This window comes from Elephantulus edwardii, unplaced genomic scaffold (genome assembly GCF_000299155.1).
Source record: "Elephantulus edwardii isolate Elephantulus edwardi_28Jun2011 unplaced genomic scaffold, EleEdw1.0 scaffold00262, whole genome shotgun sequence".
Lineage (NCBI taxonomy): Eukaryota > Metazoa > Chordata > Mammalia > Macroscelidea > Macroscelididae > Elephantulus > Elephantulus edwardii.
The window spans coordinates 3286003-3300039 of record NW_006400012.1 but is presented as its reverse complement, the minus strand read 5'-3'; the positions used below and the strand labels follow the sequence as shown (position 1 = coordinate 3300039).

At 42.5% G+C, this 14037-nt stretch overlaps 1 protein-coding gene across 1 annotated transcript in view; it reads right to left on the bottom strand.

The window, feature by feature from the left end:
• The window catches only part of FAM46C (family with sequence similarity 46, member C), a 27992-nt gene extending 14109 nt beyond the window's left edge, over positions 1-13883 (bottom strand). Inside the window, exon 1 of the mRNA XM_006899583.1 lies at positions 13780-13883. The gene's annotated coding sequence lies outside the window, so the exon portion shown is untranslated. The remainder of the gene's footprint in view (positions 1-13779) is intronic.
• Between the last annotated feature and the right edge of the window lie 154 nt (positions 13884-14037).

The following is a 14037-nucleotide window of genomic DNA, read 5'->3' as shown; positions in this document are numbered from 1 at the left end:
CTGGGCCAAAAGAGACAACTTCACTAGCCTCATGCATATAAATGTCTACAGAATTAAAGAATGAGGCTGGATCAGAGTGGAGGGTAATATACTTCATAATATCCTATCCTACCTCTTCTCTAAGCAAGCTGAATGAATTACCATCACAACTCCTTTCTCTTCTGCATAAAGATGAAAGTGTAGAGTGTGTCTAAAAGCCAAAGTAGGAGGACTTAGTGAGTAATTGTGAGCTACTTCCCATTAACTCCTATCTGATTTTCCACAAGCTCTCTGGGGAAACTACTGCTGCTAAAAAAAGATGGATCCTGGGTCTTCAACTCCTGAGCTAGTGTTGTAAAACTTGGAATGGACAATACCCTTCACCTTCACCAAGCTCTATACAGTCGGGGGGGGGGGGGAGAGATATAAGCACAGCCTACAAATCCAAACAGGCACTGGGATAGGGAGCTCTTGCTGCTACAGAAGTGATTATATATACACATACACACGTACACATACATGTACACATACACATATACAGGGAACTTTGTCTTTTTTGGCGGTGGTATTGTACACTGTCGAGTTAGATCCAAGTGGTACAGGAGGAGAAAGCCCCTCCTCAAGCAGAGCATCTGGTGGATTCGAACAGCATACCTTTGAGATTGCAGTAGAGGGAGCTCTGGTGGCCTTGTGGCAAGAAGCTGCACAGCAATCCTGAAGGCTCAAGGTTTGAATCCACCAGCTGCTCTGTGGGAGATGATGAGTAATCTCTTCCTATGCGATTAATTGCCTCTGAAAACCTGCCAGAGGGTCAGCTATGGGTCAGCATTAACTCAATGATACACATTAACATATACATATATACACACATATACATATCCATATAAATAAATAATTGGTCCCATTTAAGGGGGAAAAGGAAACACTGTTAATTGTGTTAACTTATCTTCCCCATCACCTTATCTCTACTACATATGTCAAGGATAGCAAAGCTTGAGGCAACCACATTTGGCTGTCTGCTTTATTGTAGACTCCAACTTAGCAAAGGACACATCTTGTGTGGATGCTGCACCTTCAAGGACACCAAGGTGGCTTATAGAAGTTCCTCAGAGACATCAGGAAAGGTGATTTATTAGCCTCTGTGAGGGAAACCTCACTTCTCACTAAGGACAAACAGGAGCTATTTTGGGGTTAATGTTCCTATTCTTCAGAAGCTTCAGTGCTCAATTCTCTAGGGGCAATGCCTATAGTAGCACCTTCAGTGTGACCAGGAGACACGACATGTGACAGTTTAGCCAAGGGCCCTACATCCATTACTACATACAATACAGAAATTTCCAAGCCAGGGAGCCAGCATCTGAGCTCTGAGCCAATGTTGTCAGAGTTTTATCAGAATCAACCTATGTGATCCAACAACCCAATAAGGCAAATACTACAGTTGCCCCATTACAGCTGGAGAAACTGGGGACAAAGTAGACAATAGTCCACGATGTACTGCTGGTATGTGACAGAAATGAAACTTAAGAGCCCCCAGGGTAGTGCAAACAATTAAACACTTGATTGGCATTTCAAACCCCCTCAGAAGAACCTTGGAAAACAAGCCCGGCAGTTTGCTTATGAAAAGTCACAGTCTTGAAAACCCTATGGAACAGTTCTCTGCAGAGAGGTTTCCATGAAATAGCATCAAAGGCAACAAGAACAATCAGCCAAGAAGAAGAGCTAGACGCTCAGGTACTGGACATGAAATAGATGGCAGCAAGTGGAAAGAAAGAGAAAGAAATTAGGTATGCATGGCTATTAAGATGATGGTAAAGAAGTCGGACTACATAGAATATGGTGGCTTGGATGGTTTAGAAAGCAAGGTGACAACCACTGAAAGTAAGGCAGAATTGCTCAGAATAGAAGAATTTTAGAAAATTGCCAGAACCAGAATTCCGTCCCATAAAATCATAGATTTGGAGATATATCTAGCATCGCCAAGGCACCAGGATTGAATTAAATCAAACATTAAAATGGCTAATAGTATTGCTAATGCTTTTTAAAAGGGATAAGGCCAGGAGATGGTTGCAGTTAGAGCTGATTTTAGAGGAGAGTTAGGAGAAAAGGTGCTGGACAGTCAGCTGGCTGGACCCTCATTAAAAGGGAAAAGAACAAAGACACTAGGAAGGAACATTTGAAGAATTAATTTGATCAAGACCAAAGTAGGGAAACTAAGATACATTGTTGTGCTCATAAAATGAGAATTTTGAAGATTCACTCAGGTGACCAGGGGACTGGACAGATCTGCTGATAAAGCAACAGAATAGGACACTCCCCCTCTGGGAAGATGACAATTTTCTCAGATCCCAGAAACAGATAAGCAGGCTGGAGCTGCAGAGAGAAGTCAGGTAAATGTGCAGGAAGTGGCACCGGCCCAAGGACTAACGCAGGAAGGAGGGCTGGAAGGGGAAAACTGAAACCACACAGCCTGGAGCAGATGAATACATAAGTGCTGAACCTGAGACTGGACACCTATGGCTTGCTCCCCTACATATCGAATGAACCTTGAGATGCCTTCACCCATGTGAAAAGAGCCATACACTTGAAATAAACCATGGACTTGATATACATAGCACAAAACAGATAAGTGGGCAGAAGAAAGAAAGCAGAGTCAACATGGACTCAGCCTTTAGAGGAGAAACCCTCCCTTATGCCTTGAATCCCTTGGATACTGAAGGCCAGAAGTTATCTAGCACCAGTAAGAAATATGAGGAAGCCTTTGTCTGCTGCTTGCCAACCCCCTCACCAGAGCCCAGGACCCACCACCTGGAGGGCACCTTCTGGAGGCTCCTCCCTACTCCCCAAACAGGTGAAAAAGTCAGATAACTGAGATATGTTTAATGTACAGCATATTAGAATATAGATTAGCAGACAGCCAAGGCAATAGACTATATACTACAGGCAGCCCACAGGACACAAATGAGATCCATTCCCATGTGTCCTTAAGTCAGAAAAGGTGTGCATGATTCCTGTTTAGTTTCATTTAGTGCAAAGGCTTTTTAAAAGTCTTTTCAATGACTTAAAAAGCTGCATTCTAACAAGTAGGATGAAGAATTTATTGCAACTAGGAGTTGCTTCAGTCAGTTCCAAGTGAAGGCAAATTTACACAGCTTAAAAAAGGTACAATAAGTCATATATTTATAACCCAGGGACTTACTGGACTTTTCAAAAAACAATATATTGTCCATGGTAACTTTTCCAAGAAGTTCTTTTTAGCTCATATACTTACACTGTACCTCAGTTCAGAGAAATAACTGCCAGGCCAGCAAAAGTATTCTAAGTCAGAGGGACCAAAAAACCCCTACAGATGGTCTTTTCTCACTCTCAGCTCAATCACATTCAGGCGGAGGTCTGCATCTATTTTCTCAGGGTTATCACCATTCTCCCAGCAATTTGACACTAATGTTTACTAGACTCACAAAATTCAGTGAGATTCCCACGGCAACTTGGATACTGCCTGCACTGAGGCCAAAGAAATTCTGCATCCAGGGTTGCCCTGTTTTACTTAAGGCTTTTAAGATCTAGGTGGTTTTCACAAGTTCTCCCTTTCCACTAATGCCAGCATACAGCCTTAATCCTTATCATTGGCTGAGTCCTGTTCACAGACACCCTCCCACCAGAAAGTTCTTCAACTTTCAAAATATGATGCTTAGGCAGGTGTGGTTGGAGAGATAATGCCGGAAAAACTAATGCTGGGGCTGCAAAACAGCTTGAAGCAGAATCAAAACACAAGCCCAGATATTACAACAGTGACACCATAAAAATTAAAGTGCTTACATGAACTAGATGAAATTGCTGCAAATCTAATTAACAAAGTCAGATCATATAAAACACTTTTGGGGGGGAAGCTAAGTATAGAGGCTTTAATTTTTCCAAAGTATTAGCATTATTAAGTGCTACATACACAACCTGAACTGGAAATACAGGTAGTCCCAGACTTGCAATGTATTCCAGTTATGATAAAGCACTAACAGCCATCAGTGGATCTGGAAGGAATCTTCCTAGAAGGAAGATATAAGAAAATGTATGCTGGGGATATGGGGAAAATATTACTGTGTTAGGTAACACTTCAAGCATTTGATCAAGAACAGTGGAAAACTCATCCATACAGCAAGAATGCTTAATTCAAAACTTGCCATCCCTGATGAAGAACAGCTCAGGTCTTAATGCATGTGAATTGGAAAGAAATGAAAGAAATGATGAACATACGATATAATAAAAATAAGAAAGGTAGTCAAAACTTTTATAGTAAAGGATTAGTTAAAAGTTCTTTTTTTAAAAAAATCAAATTAGAGGTTTTAGTTGCTTGAAAACGTGGTTTCAATTGCTGGTCTTTTTGTTCAAATTGGTAGAGTTAAGTGTCAGTAACATTTCTGATGAATCACATGAAGAAGAAAAGGACCATATACACAACTCACTAGTTTTCAAACAAGAAACACCACCCCATTTCCAGGGATAATCTTGAAGTTCCAGAATCTCCCCCAAGTGGAGTTATTATCACAACTGAAAAAAGAAAACAAAACACCAACCCAACCAATGTCTTCCAATCCTTTATCACAGTAAAATTTATAATTCTGCATTTTTGTAAGTATGCATGAACCTATATCTAAGTGGATATTTAAGCTGAAATCCATAATTTATTTCCAATCCACAACGATGATGTTTATACTTTTTTTTTTATTATTTTTTATTATTTTGTGTGTATGTACCGTCAAATCAGATATGACTGGTACAGGAGGATATTGCGCCTCCTTCTCCGGCAGAGCATCTGGTGGATTCGAACCGTGTTCCTCTGGGATTGCAGTGCAGCTTCTTGCCACTAGGCCACCAGAGCTCCCCGATGTTTATACTTCTAAAAAAATCATAGTAATAAAAACTGAAGATAAGGTCAGAAGCAACTTTCAATGGAGTCATCAGATCACAACCCCATTGTAAATCAAAGGCCACCTGATTTTTTTTTTTTCAATTCCCCGCCCCCTCCTCTTGTACCTTGTGGTCCCCTGTCTCTGGAAAAAATATTTCTTTCTAAATCAGATGTTAGTATTCTGAACTCTGGGTAAAGAGATCCCTACCCAGACCTTATCCTTCTGTTTGATGAGACTTACTAGACTGAGAAAAACAGGATGATTACAAGGAGAAGACCACATACCCAAGAATGATCATGTTTGCATACATATCACAGGTTTTAAGGGCTCATAACTTCCAGTTTTTCTGAAGGGCCACTTTAGGATATAACCCTCTACTTAGCACTGTGAACAGCTGTTGCCAAAAATGAATAAAGTCAACTACAAATCCTGTTTCCTCACTAGCAGCATCCTTGCCTTTTGTCTTATCAGAAAAAAAGCCTAGTAACTCTTAGTTGCTCAATATAACACTTATCATACCATACACACACACACACACACATTATATATATATATATATGTTCTCTCATTCAAATATGTCTAAGTTTGGTTGGGTTATGTTCCAGTGCAGATTCCAATGACAAAGACTATTGGCAGTTTCACTCAGGTTGTAATTCCGTCTAGGTCCTTGCAACAGGGCTAAGAAGTCCTGGTGGTACAGTGGTATAGCAATTAACTATTGCTAACTAAACGGTCAGTAGTTTGGTCCAGCCACTCCATAGAGAACAACATAGCAATTTGTTTCCATGAAGATAAAGCTTTATGAGTCAATTCTATTTTGCCTTGTACATCACCATGAGTCAAAACCGAATTGACAGCAGTGGGGTTTAATCACAGAGTTAAAATTCATGGAACAAGTACCTAATCCCCAAGTACTGAGCATAACAGCAGCCTAAATTTCTCATCAGTATAAACCTTTTATGACTTGTGTATTTTTGTACACATCACCAAGCTCAATGGTCCCTAAGACAGATAACTTTAAAAATGTTCAGTAATATAAATGGGGGATGGGGGACTGAAAGTAACAAAGTGGGAGGTGAGATAGGAGGGAAGGTCTAAGACTACTGGTGGCATCTATTTCTGCAGGAGTTGTACCCGAAGTGATCAAGCCACCTTACTCTTGGTGTTCCTTCTATCTCTGGAGGGAGCCCTAGTGGCTTAATCTTTCAGGGCTAACCCAAAATTAATGCCTCGGGTGATTCAGATCCATCAGTGGTCCCACTAGAGAAAGATGAGCAATCTCCTATGAGACTTTTACTGCCTCTGAAAACCCACTGGAGGATCAGCTATGAGTTGTTCAAACTCAACAGCAATGAGCTGAAGTTCCTCTTTATAGAGCCCCCTGAATGATTATCATTAAGTTAACATATTAAGTAATTAGTATGTTGTCCTCATTAGGTACATCATAAGCATCTCTCAGAGATTGTTTTTCATTAAAGTTGCTGATAAAACACAAATTGGACACTTGATTTCCTGTCAGCCTCAGATACTGACATCTGAAATTCTGTTACCTTGTGATTATTCTCCAAGACTGTGGAAAACAAAAGAGTAGGGACCAAACATCCTGTGTTTTGGTGCCAAATCTCACTCACAAGGTTAATGATTATCAGTTAAGTCAACCACTATGACAAAATTTCCTTTCATTCATTGAAATAGGTGAGTGCCTACTATGTTCCAAGCAGTGTCCTAGAATGTATAAATAAGCAAGAAATAAAGATCCCTGCCCTTGCAAAACTTACACTCTATCTCAAACTTCAAACACTTCTTCCATGATTTAGGTTGCTAATAATTGACTACAACACACATAGAATCAAGAATTTGAGTACATTTTTGCCAATGCCTGCTCAGCATGGCCATGTGCCTTATGCTGCTACTGGGCACCTGAACACAGCTACTCAAGGTTGAGGTGTACTGAGAGTAGAACATGGACAAAGACTCTACAGATCACTAAAATTTTCATACAGACTACTACATGTTGCGGTGATAACAGTTGGTACGATGGGTCAAAGAAAGTTATTAAAATCAGTTTCACCTGGTCATGTTTCCTTTTGAGCATGAGCAGTAGAAACGTAAACTTACCTAGGTGGCTCACGTTACTATTAGACGGCACCCAGTGCCTTGAAGAGGAAGAGCTTGTGCCAGGACCAGAACCCAGATGTGCCAAGAACCAAAGGCAGTAGAAGAGATAGTGAGTAAGGAGAGGAAGACAAGTGCAAAGACCAGAAAGGGTCTGGCCTTGGTCTGGCCTTTGATTTCAGTAAGCCAGGCCAGAACAGGTGCTTAGTTACCATCCATTCCAGCTGTACATCTGGGTTAGTGCTTTTCCTATCACTGTCAGCACTCCAGGGATTCCACGCAAAGAACAAGGCAGGACCAGAAACCTGCCATATCACTGGCTGTGTGGCCATAACCCTTCTCTTTTCAGTTCAGAAAAGCAGAGCTCAAGGATCAATAGGGTGAGCAGCCAGGGGAGGTAGTAGTGTATAGCATAGCATATCTCTTCTCCCACTCTAGTAAGGGAAGTTCAAGACACAAAGATTTTACCTCAAAATATTTCTACAGGTTTATATATATGGTGACAGATCTAAGACTTTGTGTGCTCATTCAATTTAAAATAGAAATAAGGGGGGAAAAATCCAGAAAATATAGCACAGAGCAGAACCATACAGGAGTGCTAAGAAGGGACCAAAGGAATTCTCAGGTGGAGATAAGTGAATAACCTTAGGAAGAAGGGTCTAAGAGAATCAAAGTTTTATGAGGAAGGCCCAGCATGCACTTGTTCAAATATTTGGGTATGTATTCTATGAGATAAGGTGGGGCAGTTAGGAAACCAGCCCAAAGGCTAGCGAGAATAAACAGAAGGTTAAACAGTATAGGTCCTGAAAAGGTGCTCTGCTCCCGAGGGAATCAGTGGTTTCTGTCAAAATGTGCCAAACCAGTTGCCATTTTAGTAGATTCTGACTCCTGGTCATCACAGCAGAACTGTGCTCCCCAGGGTTTTCAACGGCTGGGTTTTTTAGAAGCAATAGATCCCCAAGCATTTCTTTCAAGACATCTCTCTGGGTGGATGCCAATCTTTTCATTAGCCGCCAAGCATGTTAGCCATTTGTACCTTCCAGGTTCTCTGTGGTGCACAGGACAGTAGAATTGGCCAGAGGCAGGGAGACTTGCTTGGCTATTGAGTTAATCAAGTTGCTGTCTAAACCTGGTTAGTGATGACTGTGGAAAACCAAACAAAACAAGAATCAGCAGAATTAGCAACTGAGTGAACACAGAGAAAGGCTGAGCTATGGGGCTGGTGTCAGTAGATGGGAAGGAAGGAGCAGGCTGCAGCTCTATGGGTGGAGGTTTAGCTGCTGGTCAATTAGCATTCACCTGCCCCTCAGCTCCAAATCTAAACCCCTGAACCCTCCACTTAAAAACAAGATTCTCAAAATTGCCTTGCATTTCACCCTAAGAGATTTTGACACAACAAACTCCAGTGCCTTGTCCCATAACAGGACACCCACTTGAAGAGTACAAATGATCATGTTCTCAACTACTGGCCAGGAAGAATGATGGTTTAAAGCACTCAGGGGTACCTCAGAATAAAGGCTTGGCAATCTGCTTTCCAAAGGTCATGGCCATTAAAAACTCTAGGGAGCAGTTCTTCTCTGCACACAGGAGTTTGCTCAGAGTCCACAAGGACTAGTAACAGGATCCCTTTCTGAGAGGAATTAGAGTTAGAATTCTAGGACAATATTGCACCCAAATAGCAGGAATACCTTCTCATGCCAGGTCATTCTCAATGAAGACAAATGCCTTCCCTGGGATTTCACATGTTAGTGACTGAGAGGAACAAGAGAAAACAAAGAGCTCTGGTGATGTAGTGTGTAACACATCCAGCTGCTAACTGAAAGGTTAGTGGTACAAATCCATCAGCTGCTTTGTGAGAGAAAGATGGGCAGTCTTGAAAACCCAATGGAAGGTCACAATGTGTCAGAATCAGCTTGATGGCACAGGTTGAGTTTTGGTTTGGAGTGCATTGTGAAAAAGAGTCCTGCTGGTGCAGTGTGCAAGCATTTATTGTTAAGTGAAAGGTCAGTGGATTGATCCCCCAGCCCACAGCTCAGTCAGTGTCAGATTACTCAATAAGCATAATCCACGGGAAGCAATTTCACATTTTTCACCACATGAAAGATTCTGCATCAGTCTCTCTCCTAACCCCACAAAAACTGTTACAGAATCAAAGCCTTTCTTCTAATTGATAAATCCCTGACAGGGTCTAAGTGCCCTGAAATTAAGATAAGACAGGCTTACTTGTGCTCATAGTTTGGAACCAGTTCACCCCTGTTCAACTCCTGCTGAGAATTTGCATTACTATTATAGACAGACTGGATCAGAATCTAGATTTTTTTTTTTTAAATAAGACCCCCAGGTGAGTCTTGGTGAAGCCCCAGGTGATGTTGTTAAACAGTAGATTCTGATTTAGTCTATCTGGGATGGAAATGCAAATTCTCAGCAGAGTCAGCCTGATTCATTCAAAGATGTGGTGAAACCCATGTGAAATCATTCATTACAGATTAGTTCATTAAACTCAAACTCGCTTATTGGGTAATCGACTCCCGGCTCTGCAACTTGCCTCTATAAGAGTCCAGGGTTAGAAACCCTATGCGATGTTTCTGCAGCCCTATGGAGACACTATAAATCAGAATTAACTAAAACCCAACAGGTAACGGGCAGAGTGCATTAGGAAGCTGACCTAGCTCCTTCTCCATGCTGAAGGCTTCCATAGGCCTTCTCACATACCATTCCCTTGGCCTCCTTTGCACCTGGCACAAACTACTGCCTAGGAAGCACTTAACTACTTACTGACTCAATGCTGTTATCCAAGGAATAAACACCCTACGTAGTTTACTGACCAAGACTCCAAAATGTTCAGACTGAAAAACATCCTACATGGAGAGTTGCTTAACTTCAGTTAAACTCAATTATTTCTTCATATTAGCTTTTTCCTGTTGTTCCAAGAAGTTCTGCAAACAGTTGTAGAACAGGCTACAGGGGCCAGCTGTACAAAATCTATTCATTCGTAACAATTTATAAGCCTTATGACTTTGAGCTATTTCAAAAAAGCCAATACAAAAAAATATCCTCAAGGCCATTTAAATTTCATATGTAAGCTACCTTAGAATGCATAGAGTGAAAGGAAAAAACCTTGAGAGGCCATCTGTGCCAGAAAGATCACACAGACAGCACTTACTGCTGTATTCAAGTAGATTTCAAAATGTAGTGCTTTTGAAACCTGTTTCACTACAATATCGTTTATGCCAATCTATGTACTATAGTCATAACGAGTTAAGCTGTGGTGGCTTAGTGGTAAGGAATTATGCTGCCAACACAAAGGCATATAGTTCAAATTCATGAGCTGCTCCATGGGAGAAAGATAGGCAATCTTGTGTGATTTACTACCTCTGAAGATCTGTTGGAGTGCCAGCTATTGGTTGGTTCCTGCTCAAAAGTACACAACAACAATCATAAACAGCAAGATGGCAGAAGGCGTTTTTCTATATTGCCTTAATACTCCCCTCCAAAAAAACCCACAAAAAAGGTGTGGGCTTTATTTAATTAGATTAGTATTTTATTCCACATAATATAGACTGCACTGATTCACCTTAACCCTCAAACACACACACACACACACACACACACACACACACACGCACCCACACACACACTCAGAGTACAATAACAGATATATAGCCTCAAGGCAGGTAAAAGACCAAGAAATCCAAAACACAATGACAATTTTAACAACTAATGACTTCTAGGCTTGAATTGCTCTGTTGTGCTGTTCAGTCAAGTTAATTCTAACAGAGACCATATAGGACAGAGTTGAATTGTACCTTATAGGATCCCAAACTGGAACCTTTATGGGATCAGATTCCCAGATCTCTTCATCCATAGAGTGGCTGATGGATTCCAACCACTAACCTTTTTGATTAGAAGCTGAGAACTTAGGTATCTTTCCCTGAGAGCTCTTAGTTACTTTAGTTAACATAAAAAAAGGCTTACCATACCATTTTCTATCTCAGAGCTCTAGGATTACCTTTCATCTGTAGGCAGTGAACTGTAAGCAAACAGCATCTCAAAGATGAAGAGTAAAGTAATTACTTGAATTTTTAAAAAAATAACCAAACCATAGTTTTCTAAGTTTGTATCAAATAATGACCAATTAATGGTACTGTTAGAACAAGAACAAGTACTGTAGTCTACTTTTAACTATCCTTATTAATGAGTTGTTCTTTGGACTCCCAATAGGACAGGGAATCCTGATTTCTGATAGGAGGGCAAGAGATACCTATCTGGTCCAGTCTTGAATACTGGGGGATGCTGGCTAAGAGTTTACACCACTGGGAAATAAAGTAGGAGGGGAAGGGCTTCTGAAATTCACAGTCAGATTTCAGTCAGCTACTTGTCCTTCCACTGGAGCTGATGAAAACATGTAAAAATAAGTCACTGGTGTGAAATCAAGTCACATTCATTTTTATATACAATCCAGGAGCCAAATCCTTTAGCTCAGCATTATATTAATTTATTCTCTGAAGACAAGGTAAGTATTGTGAAAGAAAGTCGACATGAAAAGAGCCGCTCATATTAAAAAAAATACATATTAAATGAGGGACCTTCTTTGTTTTGAGTGAAAGGAGCCCTAGTGAGGAGTAGTTAAGTATTCAGTATTAACCAAAAAGTTGGTTTGAATCCACCAGCTGTAACTTGGGAGAGAGATACAGTAGTTTGTGACTGTGAAGATTAGTCTTGGAAATCCAATAGCGTAGTTCTACTGGGGCTTGGAGGGCTGCTATGAGTTGGAATTGAATCAACAGCAATGGGTCTTGGTTTTTGGAAATAAATTACATGCACTGAGGCAATTAAAAAAAAAATGACTACAATATTGTAGGATTCCCCCCAAAACCACCTGGACAATTATATATACCATGCAAGTCTTCTTTCTGAAACTTTTGGAATATACTCTAAAACAATAAAAAAAATGCAAACCTCAAACTCATTCCTGTGGAGTTGGAACCGGCCATAGCTAAACTTCTTCATTAGGTTTCCAAGGCTGTAAAGCGTTTGGGAGGAGACTTCCCAGCTTAAGACAAGGTGTCAACTATCTTAAGTAAAATAATCTTGATTCTAGAAATATCAAGTTTTCCATGGTTGGGAACAAAAAATGTCAAAAAGAGAGAACCATTGTGGTCCAGCACAGCCAGCTTCAGAAAAGTCAGCATTCTTTGGTTCTCCACTACTGCCCCCCAATCCCCACAACCTCAGAGTTGAATGATCCTGCTCTCATTCTCAGTAATACCTCTGGGGATTTAAAGCACAGCAAAATTCTTGGTAAGCACTTGCACTACCTTCACGCCTCCCTGGCAGGCTTCTTTCCAAGTTACTCACATTAAAAGCTACCCGTAGCCAACAATGGCCACCCTTATCCCCTCCCCAAGAGGGCAGCTGGGCCAAGCCAGGCAGCTTTAGGAGGATTTAGTGATCTTAACTCTATTTCTTAGGTGGTTCAAGCTCCTAACACAGCTACCAAATACTGAGTAACCAAGCTGTCACAATGCAAATAATTGTAAACAAAACTAGCTTTCATTAACAGTGTACCCCAAGAATGTTTAGTGAAAGTTTTTCTTTGCACAGTATACAACACACATATATTTATAAAGGAAAACAGGTCCCAATTTGAGATATGGGAGGAGGGGACTGAGGTCATCCTCTGTGGGGTTCAACCCTAACAAGTCCCACCATGCATATGACAGGAGTGATCTTGCTTCACTCTCCAGGCGCTTCTCCACAAGCATTCCCTCAATTAGCAGTACGACCTTTCCGTTTTCTCACCTGCCTGCGTTCTGTATTTAGGTGTTCAGGGTACCAGCCTGCTCCCATCAGGTTCCTTAACCTTCTCAAACTCCCCTACCTCCTACCTCACTTCCTCCACTGCCTGTAGATCTACTAAAAAGAACCAAGCCAGCGATATCTCCAAGGTGTCTCTAAGCCACGACGGGCACCGCTATCTGAGTCAACGTACACTACACGTCAAGGCTTCTATAGGACAATGATTCATCTCAAAAAAAAAAAAAAGTACTTTTTTTTTTTTAAGAATATAGTTTCGCAGATATCTTGTTTCTGAAACACAAGCACTGTCCCAGCGCACTGGCCACTCTCTCTGGTCGCTTTGCTGTTCCAAATATCCAGTCACAGTACACTGAGGGTTCAAGGAGAGTTGGGGCGCTCCATTATCCCCATGAAAACCCCGGCAAAATGCCTCCCCTCCCGCGCCGAACGCAAGTAGCGTGTCTCTGAGGACTCATCTCCAACTGCGCGTCCTACAGACACCAAACTGGGATCGCGCTCGCAGGGCTGGCGAGATGTGCGCACCCGCAGGAGCGCAAGCAGCAGCGGCCGCGACTCCGGGAAGGAGATGAAGACTCCCATCACGCATTCGTCCACCGCCCCATCGGTGCCCAGCTAGCGCGCAGCCCGTGAGACACACGCAGCAGGAACTCGCGAAGTTTGCCAAGTCCCAGGAGAAGTCTCTAGAAAGTTGTAGCTCTGCCTCGGAGCGTCCCTTCTGGCCTTGGGGGGTAGCGGGGGTGAGTAAAGGGAGGGGGTCGTAGGGGGTGAGTAAAGGGAGGGGGTCGTAGGAACAGACAGAAGGGAAGGGATGGATCATCGGATCCGCTCACCTGTCCGCACCTCCCCTCGGGCCCCCACGCCACCACAAGGCTAAGAAAAGACAGATTCCGAGGGTAGAATGCGTGGTACATTTGGGGACGCCACTTCCTCGTACTTTTAGCAGAGAGGGCCGTGGACTCACCTGGGCGGTGGGAGAGGAGGCAACAGAGGCAGGACCTTGGCGTGGGCAGCCCCCAGCAGGAGCGGCGCGGTCACTACAGCCCCCGGGCAGCGGCACAGAGTGAGCGGAGTAGCCGCCGCCCCCTCCTATCTTGTACGGGCTGGCCACGCCCCCACCCGCCGTCCCCGCCCCTTCTCCCGCCCCTAAGCCTGCCCTCCCGGGAAAGCCGGGGGAGCGGGCGGAGCCAAACCCAGCTGGCTCCTTCCGCTGTGCTCTGAC